A 17,755-nucleotide genomic window follows, 5' to 3' on the forward strand; every position below is an offset into this window, starting at 1 on the left:
TTATTCATTCTTTATCATTCATTCAATAAGTAAACTACGTCTACCTTAAACAAGGCATTCTGCAGAAGGTAACAAAGGATGCATTAAAGAAATAGAATTTATAATCTAGTAGGAAAGATAATATATAGATAGATAACTTAGTGATAAAGGCCCATTTTCTAGCTTTATATTCTATGAGCATATAAAGGAAGAGTATTTTTACCTGGAGAGTTAGAAAAGACTATAAAAAATCTTGCAATTTAAAGAATGGCTACAATTTGGAATTGCAGATATACAAAAAAAGAGAATTACACATGTAACAGCATATTGAAAAAGCTTACAAGAGAAGGTTGCTAAAAAACAGAATCAACACCAGAAATTATCTAACTCTACACTTTCTACATAAGAAAAACAAAATAGAAACAAATCTCTATCCATTATACACATTATGGGCTGGGTTATCCGTTCCTTGCTACTGAATACATTCCTAACCAATAGACTGCCCTAAAGGTTTCTGTATGAGAACCCACGCCCCCTCCAGACAAAGACAAATAAACAAACAAAAACAAAAAAAACCACACACCTCTTTGTAGAGACACTAAAGAACTGATCACAGCAAAGTATAACGGTATGGCAGTGAAGACAACAGGAATCGGACAAAAAAAAAAGTTGTGCAGACAGAAGAAAACACTGAAGCCACTGTGCAAACCAAGAAGGTGCACTGGAATATTTGGAGATAGGAGGAACATACCGAAAGGGGTACCAAGCTTAATAAAGATAAGGTCTACAATGGAGGACATGGAAGAAAGCATCTGTCTGAGACGGAGTGTTTTTTATTTATTTTTTTATTATTATTATACTTTAAGTTCTAGGGTACATGTGCACAATGTGCAGGTTTGTTACACACGTATACATGTGCCATGTTGGTGTGCTGCACCTGTTAACTCATCATTTACGTTAGGTATATCTCCTAATGCTATCCCTCTCCCCTCCCCCAATCCCACGACAGGCCCCAGAGTGTGATGTTCCCCCACCCTGTGTCCAAGTGTTCTCATTGTTCAATTCCCACCTATGAGTGAGAATATGTGGTGATTGGTTTTCTGTCCTTGCGATAGTTTGCTCAGAATGATGGTTTTTAGCTGAGATGGAGTCTTACACAACATTAGGATGATACAGAGAAGCAGTCTGAGGACAGAAATGGAAAGGGCAAATGAAAGGAGTATGCAGGTTGAGATTCGGTGTCACCTGGCCCTTGTCATATCAACCTGCCAAGAGTGGGGCTTGGGGAAACAGCACAAGAAAATTATGATACTGCAGCTACTGTTATTGCTGAGTCTAAACTGTTCTTGACTCTAACTAACCCAGGAGACTAGTGTCTTTTGCCAGCATACACAAGCTAACATGTTAGCCAGCAAGTGGGGAATGATCTCAAAGCCATCACAGTTTTTGACAGAAGTGAGGACTCGAAAGGCATAGAGGGAACATAACTAATAGATAACCCAAGAAGTTTAGACTTCTCACTCCATAGCTTGGAATGATGTTACAATGCTATACAATTCCTTGGGATAAGGAATGATCAAAACTCTTTTTGGGAAGAACCTGGAAATAGCAATGCAGAGAACAGGAACAAGACCAAAAGTGAAAAGACTAGTTAAGTGACTAGTTAAATGACATAGGCAATTTTATCCTATGAAAAATGATATATCATAGGTGGAAACAGAGTCAGTGAAAGAAATCTGGTACGGGACACCAAAGTGTTAAGAAATTAGACCTTATTAGAAAAAAAAAAATCTCTCTCAGGACTTTCAAAAACTTTCTCAAATCACTAGACAATATCTTGTTTAATGACAACATACCAGCAAAATTTAAAGTAAAATCAGACTCAAGGCATTGATGTCCACTATTAACATAATTGTTAACATCATTCTGAAAGTGCTAGTTGACAAAACTAGGTAAGAAGAATAGGCGATTTTAACATTAGAAAGGAGGCAAAATTACCATCAGAGAAAATGATTTTGTAAAAAACAAAAACATTTTAGAATTATGAGTTACTTAAGATGTTTTTTTCAGTAAATACGCAAACAATTTCCCAAAGTAACATCAATAGCCAGTTACAAAATTTTTAGTAACAACCATAAACAAACTAAAAAACAGACAGTACGTGTATGAAAAAAGCTGTAAGACTTTACTGAGGCATACAAATTAAAACCTACTCTTAAGAAAAACCTAGTATTGTGAAGGTGTCAACAGTCTCTTAACACATAAATTAAAATTCCAATCAAAATCATGAAGAAATTTATTTGGAAAGTAGGGGTGCATCATCTGGAAGAAAAAATACATAAGATATCAAAAAAAATACTTTTTTAAAAAAGAGGTATGACCAAACACTCCAGTTAACGTTAAAATGTATAAAACTACAATAACAAAAATACCTGATAGAGGTCCTAGAACAGAAAGAATAAAATAGCATAAAAGGCATTTTAAATCAAGGAGTTCCTTTAAAAAGGGGGGTGGGGGGAGGTCAATCATTTAATGAACAGTAGGAGAAGCAAAAGTATGAGATCTGGAAAAGAATAAAGAATGGTCTCATCGCTAGTCTTCTACTGTGTGAAAGCAATCATCACTCATTCTCCAGCATATGGACTCAAAAATCCTTCAGCTAGGCTCCAACATCATTAGCTTAAAGTTGGAATTCTTAAATTATCATAGATTAATATAAACAGAAAGCAAAAGTTGAGGCAGGTAGCCATGCACTCCCAGAGCACTGGGATGCTATTTTATTTATCTTTGTTTTCATTTTCTGAGACCCAGCCCCACAACACTAACTTTCCCTCCTCCTGTCCCCTCAACAAATCTAGACTCCCTTACCAGTATATTAAAAGAAAAAAGAAAGGAAGACACAAAACACTCAGTAAATGTTTCATAAAAGAATGAATGAGTTACCAAGATGAGACAAATCATCTTGGAGATGAACTGGAAGGTGAACTGTGATACCTGAAGTTAAAATTCTGAATGCTCTTTCACATGGCAACACTGTTATCCACTGAACTGGGAACCTATTCATCACACATAGTATCCCTGTGGATACACTACGTATCTAACACTCCAGGCAGCTTTTAGTATAGGGATTACTTGATGAATCACAACTTCTCTCCAAAATTCTGCTAGCAACCAGTGCGGTTCTTTTGATAACAAGCATCCTAGAAATTCTTAAGCAATCTTTTCTAACTGGGATAAATACATCTGGAGGAAGAAGTTGGCGGAAATCATGAGAAATAAGAAAATTCCTGTATCTGCCATACTTAAGAGGAGAAGTGGATTCTCCTCATTCCTTTCTTCAGCTGCACAATAATTTTATTAAATAGATGTACCTACCATATTTTAATCAGAGCTTTATTGATGAACATTTGGGTTTTTTACATGCTCTAAGAAAAACGTGTTAGAAAGGCTTATATATATAGTTTCTGTATATATGCAATGGATTTCCTGGATAGATTCTTAGTATTAGGATTGCTGGCTCACAAGGTAAATGAATATGTCAATTTGGCAGGTTGACATATTGTATCATTTTACATTTCCTTCAGTATGACACTACCTGTTCTCCAAATAGTTTTCATACTTTTGCAAGTTTTTGCCAATATAATAAGTGAAGAAAAGTATCTCAGTGTAATTTTAGCAGCTGTTCCTACGGTTAAGAGTCATTTGCATTTCTTCTGAGGTCTACCTTTACTTTTCCATTTCTCTATAGGTTAATCTTTTATTTTTCAGTTGTTTATACATTAGGAATATATAAATTAAAGTGACCTGTGAGACAGTATCAAGCAGTCTAACACATGCATAATTGGAGTCTCAGAAGGCAAGGAGAGAGAAATGAAGGGAAAAAAAGCAACTGAAGAAATAATAGCTGAATTTTATCCAAATTTGATGAAAATTATAAACACACAGATGCAAGCTCAACAAGTCTAAAAAGAATAAGCAAAAAGAAACCATATACACATTATAATCGAAGTAATAAAGAGAAAATGTTAAAAGTAACAGAGGAAGAATTAAAAAATTAAAAATTTAAATTTAAAAAGTAACAGAGGAGCCAGGAGCGGTGGCTCACGCCTGTAATCCCAGCACTTTGGGAGGCCGAGGTGGGCGGATCACAAGATCAGGAGATCTACACATCATGGCTACACATCATGGCTAACACGGTGAAACCCTGTCTCTACTAAAAATACAAAAAATCAGCTGGCCGTGGTGGTAGGCGCCTGTAGTCCCAGCTACTCGGGAGGCTGAGGCGCGAACCCGGGAGGCAGAGCTTGCAGTGAGCCGAGATCACACCACTGCACTCCAGCCTGGGTGACAGAGTGAGATTCTGTCTCAAAAAAAAAAAAAACAAAAAAGTAACAGATGGGTGGAAGCAGATTATACAGCAAAGTATATAAGAAATATAAAGTATGGGCCAGGCACAGTGGTTCAGCACATTGGGAGGCCGAGGCAGGCAGATCACGAGGTCAGGAGATCGAGACCATCCTGGCTAACACAGTGAAACCCCATCTCTACTAAAAATACAAAAAACTAGCCGGGCATGGTGGCATGCGCCTGTAGTCCCAGCTACTTGGGAGGCTGAGGCAGGAGAATGGAGTGAACCCGGGAGGCGGAGCTTGCAGTGAGCCCAGATCCCGCCACTGCACTCCAGCCTGGGCTACAGAGTGAGACTCCATCTCAAAAAAAAAAAAAAAAAAAAAAAAAAAAAAAAAAAAAAAGAATATATATATATATATATTCTGAAGGATTAAAGTGGACTTAACAGAAACTATACAAGCCAGAAAACAATTAAATGACTTTTTTTTTTTTTTTTTGAGATGGGGTCTTGCTGTGTCACCCAGGCTGGAGTGCAGTGGCATGATCTCGGCTCACTGCAAGCTCCGCCTCCCAGGTTCATGCCATACTCCTGCCTCAGCCTCCTGAGTAGCTGGGACTACAGGCGCCCACCACCACGCCCAGCTAATTTTTTATATTTTTAGTAGAGATGGGGGTTCACCATGTTAGCCAGGATGGTCTCGATCTCCTGACCTCGTGATCCGCCCCCCTTGGCCTCCCGAAGTACTGGGATTACAGGCGTGAGCCACCACGCCCCATCGAAATGACAACTTTTAAGCACTAAAAAGAAAAATCTGTCAAATAAAGGTTCTAAATGTAATAAAATGTTTCAAAAAGAAAAGAAAGACTTCTACAATAACAAAAACTGAGCAGCAGACCTTCAGTATTAAAAAAAGTTTAAATGAAGTTTCCCTGTAAAAGAAAAGGATACCACAAGAAAATGTGGAACCACTCAAAGGAATGAAGAACATCCAAAATGGTAAATACATGAATAAATATAAGAAACTGTTATTTCTTATTTTTGGTATCTCCTTAACATGTAAGTGATTAAAGAAAAAGTAGTAATGACATTTTGTGATATTTATAACACATGGAAAAGTAAAATGTATGGCAATGGCACAAAGGCAGGAAATAAAAGTATACCAGTGTAAGACTCTTACACTATACATGGCATGGTATTAATATTACATAAAAGCAGACTGTGATAAGTTAAAGATGTATAATACATATATATAGATATTTAACCCTAAAGCAACTGCTTTAAAAGCCAATCAAAGAGCTTTTTAGGCAACGCTAAAGATAAAATTGAATGATTCAACAATACTCAACACAAACGCAGGCAGAAAAAAAGGAGAGAACAGATAGGATAAATAGAAAACAAAGATCAAGTGGAAAGATTTAAACCTAACCACTTCAATTATTAAATGCACATGATCTAACCATTTCAACTGAAAGGCAGAAGTTATAATAATAAAAGCAAGACCCAAATATATGCTGTCAACAAGAAACACATTTAAATATAATGACACAAATAGGTTCAAAGTGAAAGGATGAAAAAAGATGCATCATAAAACACCTATCTAATGTAAGCTGAAACAGCTTTACTGAAGTAGATTACACAATAAAGAATATTATCAGGAATAAATAGGGACATTACATAATGATAAAGGGGTCAATTCATCCAGAAGACATACAGTTTTTAAAAATGCAGTCACCAAACAAAGGAGCTTCAGATCAAATGAAACAAAAGGAACTGAAAATAAAAATGGGCAAATCCACAAATTCAGTTGGAGATTTCAACACTTCTCTATCAGTACTTAATACAACATGAAGGTGGGAAATGTGTAGAGATATTAAAAAAAAACTTCAATTCTGTCAATTTGACCCAACATTTATAGAACACTCCCCCCGCAAAAATAAAGTATATGTTTTTGGTTTTTTTTCCAGAAACACCCTGTATGTTCAACAAGACAGAACATATTATAGAACATAAAACAGGATTTGTGCAAACATAAGATGATGAAATCATACCAAGAATGTTCTTTGACCACTACTCAATTAAATTTAAAATCAGTAACAGAAAGCTACCTGAAAAATCTGCTAAATATATGGAAATTAATTCACAAATAATCACATGAAAAAAGAAATCACAAGTGTAAAATATTTTCAAATGAATTTTAAAAGCACAACATAAAATTTGAAATCCACCTAAAAGCAGAGCTTAGAAGAAAATTTATAACAATGAATGTTTATTTTAGAAAAAAAGAAGTCTCAAATCAATGATCAAGGCTTTCATCTTAAAAAGCTATAAAAAGGGCAAATTAAACCCAAAATAAATGGAAGAAAATGAAAATAAGAGCAAAATACAATAAAACAAAATAGAAAAAAAAAATAATGAAACCAAAAGTGGGTTCTTAGAAGTAATAGATAAAATTAGTAAACCTCTTGGCAATCTGAAGAAAAAAGACAGAAAATCACCATTATAAGTAAAAGTAAATGATATTCTATGATATTAAAAGATTAAGAAAAAATTATGAAAAACTTTGTGCCACTAATTTTTTTTTTTTTTTTTTTTTTTGAGACTGTCTCACTCTGTCACCCAGGCTGGAGTGCAGTGGTGTAATCTCGGCTCACTGCAACCTCTGCCTCCCGGGTTCAAGCAATTCTCATGCCTCAGCCTCCCAAATAGCTGGAACTACCAGTGAGCACCACCGCACTGCACTTGGCTAATTTTTGTATTTTTAGTGTAAGAGACGGGGTTTCATCATGTTGCCCAGGCTGGTCTTGAACTCCTGGCCTCAAGCAATCTACCTGCCTCAGCCTCCCAAAGGGCTGGGATTACAGGTGTGGGCCACCACGTGTGGCCTATGCCAGTAAATTTGATAACTTTGATAAAACTGACAAATTCCATGAAAGACTGAAGCTACCAAAGTTCAATCAAGCAGGAGTATATAACCTGAATAGCTCTCTATCTAGTAAAGAAAGTAAAGAAAATATCAAACCAAGATCGTTTGGTAAACTATCAAACTTTTAAAGAAATATCATCTGTTCACAAATTCTTCCAGAAGGAAGAAATACTTCTCAACTTATTTTGAGGCCAGCAATGCTCTGGTACCAAAACCAAACAAAAAAATAAAAAATAAAAAATTCTAAAATAATAAAAACTAGAGACCAATGTAATCCGGTAAAGACAGACATAGAGGTGTTCGCAAAATTTTAGCATAAAAAATGCAAAATATATAAAAAGGACAATGACCAAAATGGGGTCTATCCCAGTAAAACACTTTGTTTAACCTTCAAATCAGCGATTCATCATCTTTACAGAATAAAGGGGAAAAATATATAATCACCTATACATTAGTAAAAAGCATGACACAAACATAAACCCTCATGCCAATAAAACCCACAAAAAAACTCTTAGCAAACTTAGAAGAGAATAGCCTTAATCTGATCAGAAAAACCCATATCTAACATCACATTTAGTGGTAAAAGAAATCAATCTTTTCCCCTAGGACCAAGAATCAGGTAAGTTGCTTTTACCATTTTTGCTCTCACCACTTCTATTCAATATCTATCATACTGCCAGTCCAAGCCAGGACAATAAGGTAAGCATAAGAAAGAAAAGGTATATATATTGGAAAGGAAAAAGTAAAATATCTTTATTCATAGATGGCATTATCTTCTACATAGAATATCTTAAGGACTTATTTAAAAACAAACTACCAGAACTGACAAATGAGTTTAGGAAGATCGCAAGATACAAAAATCAATTGTATTTTTACATAATGGCAACCAATAAATGTGAAAATTCAAACTGAAGAAAAATACCATTTAAAATACAAACAAAATACAAAAAACATACTATACCCTTACAACTATAAAAATCTTGCTAAGAAAAATTTAAAAGACCTCAGTAATGGAAAAATATGCTATGTTAGGGGATCTGAAGACTCAATGTTGTCAATAAGATAATTTCTCCTCAACTTGATACATAAATTCAAGGCAATCCTAAAATCAAAATCCTAACAGGTTTTGTAGATACTATCAAACTGATTCTAAATTTAAGTGGAAATGAAGGAGATCTAAAATAATCTGAAAAAAACATTTTTAAAGAAAAAGCAAGTTGGACAGGGACAGTGGCTCACACCTGTAATCCTAGCACTTTGGGAGGCCAAGACAGGTGGATTGCCTGAGCTCAAGAGTTCGAGACCAGCCTGGGGAACACGATGAAACCCCGTCTCTACTAAAATACAGAAAATTAGCTGGGCATGGTGGCATGCACCTGTAATCTCAGCTACTTGGGAAGCTGAGACAGGAGAATCGCTTGAACCCAGGAGGCAGAGACTGCAGTGAGTCAAGATCATACCATTGCACTCCAGCCTGGGTGACAGAGCAAGACTCTGTCTCAAAAAAAAAAAAAAAAACCAACCAAAAAACCCAACAACAACAACAACAAAACAAATTAAAGAACTTATACTACTTGATTTCAATACTTATTAAGTGAGAGTAATCAAGAGTGTGTTACTGGCGTAAAGATATTCATACAAATCAAAAGAATGCACTAGAGTCCAGAAATAGAACTATACTTTTTTTTTTTTTAGACAGGGTCTTGGCTCTGTTGCGCAGGCTGGAGTGCAATGGTGCAATCATGGGTCACTGCAGCCTTGACCTCCTCCTGGGCTCAATCCATCCTCCCACTTCAACCTCCCAAGTAGGTGAGACTATGGGTGCTTGCCACCATGTCTGGCTAATTTTTGTGGGTTTTTTTGTTGTTGTTTTTTGGTTTTTTTTGGTAGAAATGGGGTTTTGCTGTTGCCCAGACTAGTCTTGAACTCCTGGGCTCAAGTGATCACCTGCCTCAGTCTCACAAAGAGTTCTGGGATTACAGGCGTGCACCACACCATGTGCCCAGCCTGGCCCTTTAATTTTTAGCAAAGATGTCATGAAGATTCAATTTGGAAAGGATGATCTTTTCAACAAATGGCTATAACAAATAGATATCCATATATACCCTCCCACTAAAAGGAAAAAGTTAACTTCAGTCCTTTATCTCACATCAGTTACAAAAATAACCTCAAAATGTACTATCATAGCCGGACATGGTGGCTCATGGCTGTAATCCCAGCACTTTGGGAGGCTGAGGTGGGCGGATCACTTGAGGCCAGGAGTTCAAGACCAGCCTGGCCAACATGGTGAAAGCCCGTCTCTACTAAAAATATGAAAATCAGCCAGGCGTAGTGGAGCATGTCTGTAGTCTCAGCTACTTGGGAGGCGGAGGTAGGAGACTCCGAGAGGCGGAGGCTGCACTGAGCTGAGATTGCACCACTGTACTCCAGCCTAGGCAACAGAGAGAGACTCTCTCAAAAACAAACAAACAAAAAACAAAAAAACTATCAAAATTAAAAACTTTTGCTATTCAAAAAATAGTTAAGGAAATAAAAAGGCGTGCCACAGACTAGGAGAAAATATTTGCAAAAACACACACCTGATGAATTTGTAGCCAGAATATATAATGAGCTCTTAGAACACAATAAAAAAAAAACCAACCCAATTAAAAATGACCAAAAACGTGAACAGATATTTCACCAAAGAAATGTCAAATAAACACATGAAAAGACACTCAACATCATGTCATTAGGGAAATGCAAGCTGAAACCATAATGAACCACCTACCAGAATGACTAAAATTATAAGACTGATGATACCAAGTGTTGGTGAGGATTTAGCAGCATAAAGTCAGCTGTTCGTTTTTGTTTTTCTTTTATAAATAACCCTTTAAAACTACAAAAACCACTCTTGGCTCTCTGTCATATAAAAACAAGCCTCTGCTGACCAAATGGCCCAGTTTCTCCAACTTATAAATTGCAAAGAGAAGAGAAGGGAAAGGAGATATATGAATTTGAAACTCAAAGAACATAAGAACCAACAACAAGGCACTCACCTCATTTGCATCCTTATTCAAAGAAACTACTTTAAAAATTATTTAAGAAACACTTTGAACATGAATATATATTTGATGAGATTAAGGAACTACTTTTTTAAACTTTTTCAAGTGAGATAATGACATTGTCCTTCTGGTTTAAAAAAAAAAATCCATATATTTTAGAGATGTATACTGAAGTATTTAAAGATGGCATAACATGCCACCTGGGATTTGCTTCAAAATAAGACAAGAGGTAAGACGGGCAGTGTGCTGGTATAGATAAAACAAAACTGGCCATGAGTTGATAATTATTGAAACTGAAGATGAGTACAGGGAGACTTCATTATATGATTCTTCTTACATCTCTATATGATTGAAATCCCCAAATACAGTTTAAAAATGCAATAAAAATTTATGTTTTGACTAAATAACTATAAGTAAATACATATTTTATTCATATGTACCATAACACTTCTGCCTCTGGAGAATAGAATATTATCTGAAAACAGTTTTCAAAATAATGTTGGGAAATGCTTCCAATTTAATATATAAAGATATGTATGAATGATAAGGATACATTTATCTCTTGGTTTTTTCTTTTTTAAAAAAATAATCTTCTGTAAAGTGGGTGTTAGATTTCACAACTACAAGACAAGAACTCAGATTTTAGATTCAGATCCCATGTCTGACACTTAAAGTAGGGTACTATTAAGCACTAAAATCCAGGATCTCATAATTCTCACAAAAATTTTAGGAGGTACACACAATGTACATTCAAGAAGAGGGGACAAGATAAGAATTAATGCTTAAGGACACATTTGTTGAATGGTGCAGTCAGAACTCCAACCTAAGCAGTCTAACTCCAAAACCTGAACTCAATTTTCCAACTGCCAGGTGTAACTATTTATTAGTTATGAAATCAATTTACTGCATTGCAACCCAGAATTTTTAAGAAAAAGAAACAGAACAGAATATACAATAGCAGTGAGCACTTTTTCAAACTTTTGTGTCTGATTACTTGTAAGTATACTGAGTCACTTTGAAGAACACAGAATTACTGAGAATTGCAGCTGAAAAAAAAAGAGTGACTATGGGTTGATGATTATTATTGCTGGATGACAGTTACATAAGGATTCATTTGGCTCTGTAGTTTTCTGTATGTTAACATTTTTACATAATTTTTTTTTTTTAATTTTAAAGAGGCTATCTGGAGGAATTCTATAAGGTCTCATTTTCAAGTTTACACCTCAGTCACTAATAGCAGACCCAGCTCCCCCAAGTCTCATCTATCACTGTACAGATTCTCACTTACTATATTGCTCTGTACATATCCTCACATATTCTAATCTGTTCCAATACTGCATTCTTCCTCTCCCTTCCAAATTATTCCATTCTACTGCCTAAAATTCCTGCTCAGTGATTAACATCTTGCTATCGTCAGATGCAGACTGAAACCTGGCTGGCTCCCTGAAAAAGATTCCCTGTGGCGTCTCAACTGGAACTTATTTAATTCCCCTCATAGCTTGGGACCTGGTAGTAGGGTCAGTATCTTCTCCAAGTATGTCTCTGGGGCAAGTCTCTACTTTGGCCATAATGCTCTGGGCTCAGTGATTCTTTCATAATACCTAAAAGGTATTATGAAATTCTGTGGAGGCATTTTGGTCACCTTGATGACTGAGGGATATTACTGGTTGTGGAGCAGAAACCTGGAATGCTACCTATATTGCAATTTGAAAACACAGTTCTGGTAAGAAAGAAAAGACCTACACCTTATTTAACTGGAGAATGTAATGTTGAGTCAGCAAGTAGGTGAAAAATAAGTTTATAATTATCTGAGCCCAACCACTTACCTATAAAAACAAAGCAGGAGAAGTACAGGATTTGTAAATATATACAAAGATTTTTCCAGAAGATGGCTATCCTGAAAATCCAGGAAATATGTTGTTTGTAATCTTATTTTTAAAAATTGCTTGCCATTTTGGAAAATGTCATTAACAGTAAAACTATTCATATTTGCGTCACCAATAAAGCACAATTTTATCTGTCCAAAAAAAGTTTGAAAGCCACTGTTATGTTTTGATAGTTCTACGACTTTGCTTGGGGCAACAGATTGCACCATCACAATATTATCATCACCACAGTATTTCACACTCCTGTTATTACAAAACATGGTATATGTTGTACATATTCAATAAATGTTTGCTGAACTAAATACCGGGGTGTTTGGTAGAGACTAGACTGACTGGACTGTATTACAAAGACATTGTGGCTAAACAGGAATTGGGACATGAAGTCATAAACACACACAAAAAAATCAGCCAATCATGGTCATTTCTTGAACAAATGAGATAAAACATACTGCTTTTGAAAGACTAACCTTACAGTGATATATATGTTAAATATGGAAATAAACTTGACTTAGAAATCTTAACGGCAATAGTTTCCTACTACTAACATTTCTATTACTACAGCTCAAAGATTTTAATATAGAAATTTAATAAGTTCATAAACTAAATAACAAAAAGATTCATCTCATGGTAGCTTTTTCCTATCAATTTTATAAAACAGAATTCCACAAAACTCAGTTCAGAAAAAGCAATCAATATACCATTTGCCTGTATTAAACAAAAACTGTATTAACACATGTTTACATGTTTCTAATATACGGAGAAGAGTATAACTTTTTACTTATATTAATAACAACTCTTGAACAGTAGGGGTAAACCTAAGCACATAAGACAATCATCACTCACAGCTATTATTTATCTAAAACTATGCATACTAACTAAACAAGAAAATACAATGTTAAAAATTTCAATATAAACATAAGAACTGTTCAAATTAATTTTTAATAAGTGCTCAAGCCAAAGTTTTGATACTCTGATAGCTTAAATTCCCTGATCTACTATCTAGTTCTTGAAAGAATTCAACTAGATATTGTTTCACATTCCTTTCTCTACTTTCCGTAAGCAGTTAAGTCTTACAAATGAACGCAATAGTTTATTCATTTTTAAGTAGAAAATATTTACAACTGTTCATAAAATCCTTTACATAATATTGACATTCCTTATAATGCTTGTTCCTTCAATTTTCAGAATCCTTAAAAAAATTTTATCTCATTTTCTTCTATCCAATTATGCCTGCAGACACAACATATGTACATCTTAAGAATCCACACAAATTTCTTAGGTGTTTTAATTTTTCAACAAATTTTTGCAAAGTATGAACACTCCTCAACAAGGCTCTAATAAGGAAAATATGACAACTTTTAAATTACGAATCAGAATGAGAAAAATAACTACAATAGAACTAAAATGAAATACAGATTTTAAACAGCCAAGTAAGTTCAACTGCATTTAGGCACAATAAATTATATAAATGTAGTTCAAAAACTATGACTGCCCACTACATCTAAAAAATAATCAGGTAAACAATCTTTGCAAAGCTTCTTGGGGAAAGAATTAGAGCTCCCTAAAAGGGGGATGGGTGGGACAGTCTGTATTTGGGATCACACAATTACAAACCATGTGTGTGGATTAAGTGCCTGTGCTTTCCAAAATGAAGTTACTATAACCATGAAAGGTATTAGGGAAATTAAAATAGATTCCACTCATTTTCTTCAGGGAGACCATATCAATCCTATCAGTAATGCCACTTCTTTATCCGCCTCCTTCTCTGGTAATACCCTTTTCATCTACCATTAGTCCTTCCTTTATCTAGCATATACCATTCTGTCATCACTCGACCTCTGCCCTAGCTTTACCTCACCTTCCATCCCTGGCTCCTAAGCCAAAAGTTACTTTGAGATGATTAAACAACAACAAAAACATTGAACATTAAAAAAAAAAAAAAGATAAATTGAAATAAGGTCAAATTATTAAGTATCTCTATGTGAAAAGAACTGGGCATAATAAACAAATGACGTCTTCTAATTGGATAGCAGAAAAAAAGTATTAATCTATGTCATAATGAACATAGATTAATATGCTACGGTCTGCTACACACACACCAACACTCACACACACACAACAAACCTCTAAACTAGAAGGCTTGGGAACTGAGTAAATTTAAAATGTATAAATTTTCAAAAGTATTAACATCTTAAAAAAAGAAAAAAGAAAAATCATTCTTAATCTTAACCAACTATTATCACTGCGGCAAACATCTTTCTATGAGAACTAGTTCTTTTGTAAATTCAAATAGTTGTGGATATCCCATTTTGAAGTCTACTTACATCATCTCTTGATTTGTAACAAAAATTTTAGTAGCTGCATAGTATTATATCAACTTATGAATACAACGTGATTTGTTCAATCCTGTCTGTGTCATGAGACATACAAGTTAAATAGCCTTTCACGTAAATTTTTGTGTGTATCTCTAATTTTTATGGCTCTTTAAACATACTGTCATTCTTCAGAGTACAGCTTTTGGGTTTCAAAAAAAAAAAAATACTGCCAATATTGCCCCAGAAAGCTTGTGTAAGATTGGTCTCACCCTTATTTTTTCAACTCTCACCAAATATATTAGGCAAATAGGGGTTTCACTGAATTCTAATTAATAGGATAAACTTTTGTCATATTTTATTGGCTTTATATATTTCTTTTATGTATCTTCATTTTCTTCACTGATGTCGTCTGTCAATTTCATTTCTTAGTACTTCTAAAAGCAGTATATAACAAGAACAGTAATCTTTGTCCAACATATTGTTAATGTCTTTTTCTAGTTTACCTTTTAATTCTGTTTAATTTCCCTTTTGCAATTTCTCCCTGTGGTTCTATAAAAGAAAGTTTTTCCCACTCCAAGATCTAATCAGCACATATTTTCCTATTTTCACTATCTCATTTTCAACTTAACTAATCTGATATTTAATTTGTTGTGTAGTGAAGTTGGACTCTACTGGTTTCTACTTTGATAATAGCCAACTGTTTCAACTATGTACACAGAATACAGAATTGCAACAATGGCAGTGGATTGTATGAATAATGGCTCCTACTGGAGTATAGCATTCCCTCAGCCCCACTCAGGGTTCATATCCAGGGACTCTAGATCTATCGCCTATCAAGTCAAAATGCAATCATTATATTTGGTGTGTGTGTGTGTATTTTTTTTTTTTTTGAAATGGAGTATTACTCTGTCGCCCAGGCTGGAGTGCAGTGGTGTGATCTCATCTCACGGCAACCTCCGCCTCCTGGATTGAGATTCTCCTGCCTCAGACTCCTGAGTAGCTGGGATTACAGGCGCATGCCACCACGCATAGCTAATTTTTGTATTTTTAGTAGAGACAGGGTTTCACCATGTTGGTCAGGCTGGTCTCGAACTCCTGACCCCGTGATCTGCCCGCCTCAGCCTCCCAAAGTGCTGGATAGGTGTGACAGGCGTGAGCCACCGCACTCTATTTTTAGCTTTCAATACTGTTTCACCAATTTATCTACATAAAAGCCATATTATTTTTATCATTATAAGTTAATAATATCTAGTAATACCAGTTCTCTTTCTTATTATTCACTTTTAAAATTTTCTTGGCTTCTCCCAGCAAACATATTTTCCTAGTAAAATACTTACGTCAATACATTTTACTTAATGTATAAATTATGTGGAGAGTTATGGCTAGGTTTCCACATGCACAGCACAAAGCTCTGTGCCCAAATTCTCTGTAGAACCTACGTTTGTGGTTTAGTGTCTGTAAAGTTCATCTTCAGCCTCAATTGGCCCCTCTCAAGAAACTTCACACTCTTGTTTAAATTTCCTTGTCCCCTAGACTTCTATGCATGTCCTCTCCCTTTACCCATATATTCTTCTAAAAATAATTTAAATTTATATAATGCATACCTTCATTTTCAAGAATTTTTCCTCTCACTAAAAATTAAAAGTTTAGGTCTATATAAAACAAACTAAAACTACCTTGTATGTTAACTGGCAATTAGCAGTGGCTGGCACACACTGTGTAAGTACTTAAGAATATCAAGTAAATGAATGAGATTTTATTCTATTCTATTCTATTTTGGAGATGGAGTCTCACTCTATCGCCCAGGCTGGAGTGCAGTGGCGTGATCTCAGCTAAGTGCAACCGCCACCTCCTGGGTTCAAGTAATTCTCCTGCCTCAGCCTCCTGAGTAGCCGGGATTACAGGTGCCTGAGAACACGCCTGGCTAATTTTTGTATTTTTAGTAGAGACAAGGTTTCTCTATGTTAGCCAGGCTGGTCGAACTCCTGACCTCAAGTGATCCTCCCACCTCAGCCTCCCAACATGCTGGGATTTCAGGCGTGAGCCACCGTGCCTGGCCATAAATCTATTTTAGCAGAGTCTACTCCCTGCCCACAAAGAGAAAGCCTCCTTATTTTCCTTCCTTAGCAATCCCTTAGTCCTAAATCTTCCACTTCTCTCCCATCCCTCCGCCCCAAGACTCAAGGACTCAGTCCTATTTGCTGTTAACTTATTCCTCTATTGCAGACCTTCAATCATACTGCAACCCAAGTAGGCAATTCAACCTTTATGACCAAGAAAGACTGTCTTCTCAAGCTGATTAATATTTTGAATAGGCTGGGCATAGTGGCTCACACCTATAATCCCAGCACTTTGGGAGGCCAAGGCAGGTGATCCCTTGAGCTCAGGAGTTTGAGACCAGCCCAGGCAACATGACAAAACTCTGTCTCTATAAAAAATACCAAAATTAGCTGGGTGTGGTGGTGTGCGCCTGTAGTCCCAGCCACTTGGGAGGCTGAGGTAGGAGGATCACTTGGGCCCTGGAAGTCCAGGATGAGGCTGCAGTGAGCCGTGATCATGCTACTGCACTCCAGCCTGGGTGCCAGAGCAAGACCCTGTCTTTAAAAAATAAAAATAAAAATCTGGATACACATATCCCTGGCATGTAAAAGAGAAAGGACTTAGGAGAAGACTGATTAATTGGGAACACAGGGATACATATTAAAGAAACTATGTCCTATAATAGTTTCATGGCTAAGGATCTTGGATGAGAGCTTGTGAGTTATGTGCCTGTATATCTGAGAGTTTGAAGTTAAGGGAAATAACTAAATTGTATATTCTGTTACATTGGCGGTGGTTACATACTAAAGAAAATGAACAGAGGACTAAAAATTTAATCCTAATTTTATATAATTACCATACAACACACTCATCATTAAATGTTAGGTTCATTTTAATTTAACTTTCATTAGATAAGATTAAATTCTATTTTTACCTTGAATTCTCAGGTTTTGTTGCTTATACAGAAAGGCAATTGGTATTTTTTTTAAATGTTTAAGAAAAAACACTATTCATTAACTCAAATAAAGGAACAATAATCACAACAGCAGCTAACAATTACATAGCACCTATGTGACAGCCACTGTTCTAAGAGCTTTTCAGAGCAAAACTTTTTTAACCTTCACAACAACCCTATGAGATAGGTACTATTTTTATCCCTACTTTATGGATTTGGAAGCAGTTAAACATTTGCTTAAAGTTACACAGCTAACAAGTGATGG

The 17,755-nt window shown here is 35.6% G+C and overlaps 1 protein-coding gene across 2 annotated transcripts in view; it reads right to left on the bottom strand.

The window, feature by feature from the left end:
• Positions 1-17,755, bottom strand: part of PAWR (pro-apoptotic WT1 regulator) — a 103,224-nt gene that overhangs the window by 33,621 nt on the left and 51,848 nt on the right. The gene's annotated exons all lie outside the window — the stretch shown is intronic.

Source organism: Pongo pygmaeus, chromosome 10, assembly GCF_028885625.2.
Source record: "Pongo pygmaeus isolate AG05252 chromosome 10, NHGRI_mPonPyg2-v2.0_pri, whole genome shotgun sequence".
NCBI lineage: Eukaryota > Metazoa > Chordata > Mammalia > Primates > Hominidae > Pongo > Pongo pygmaeus.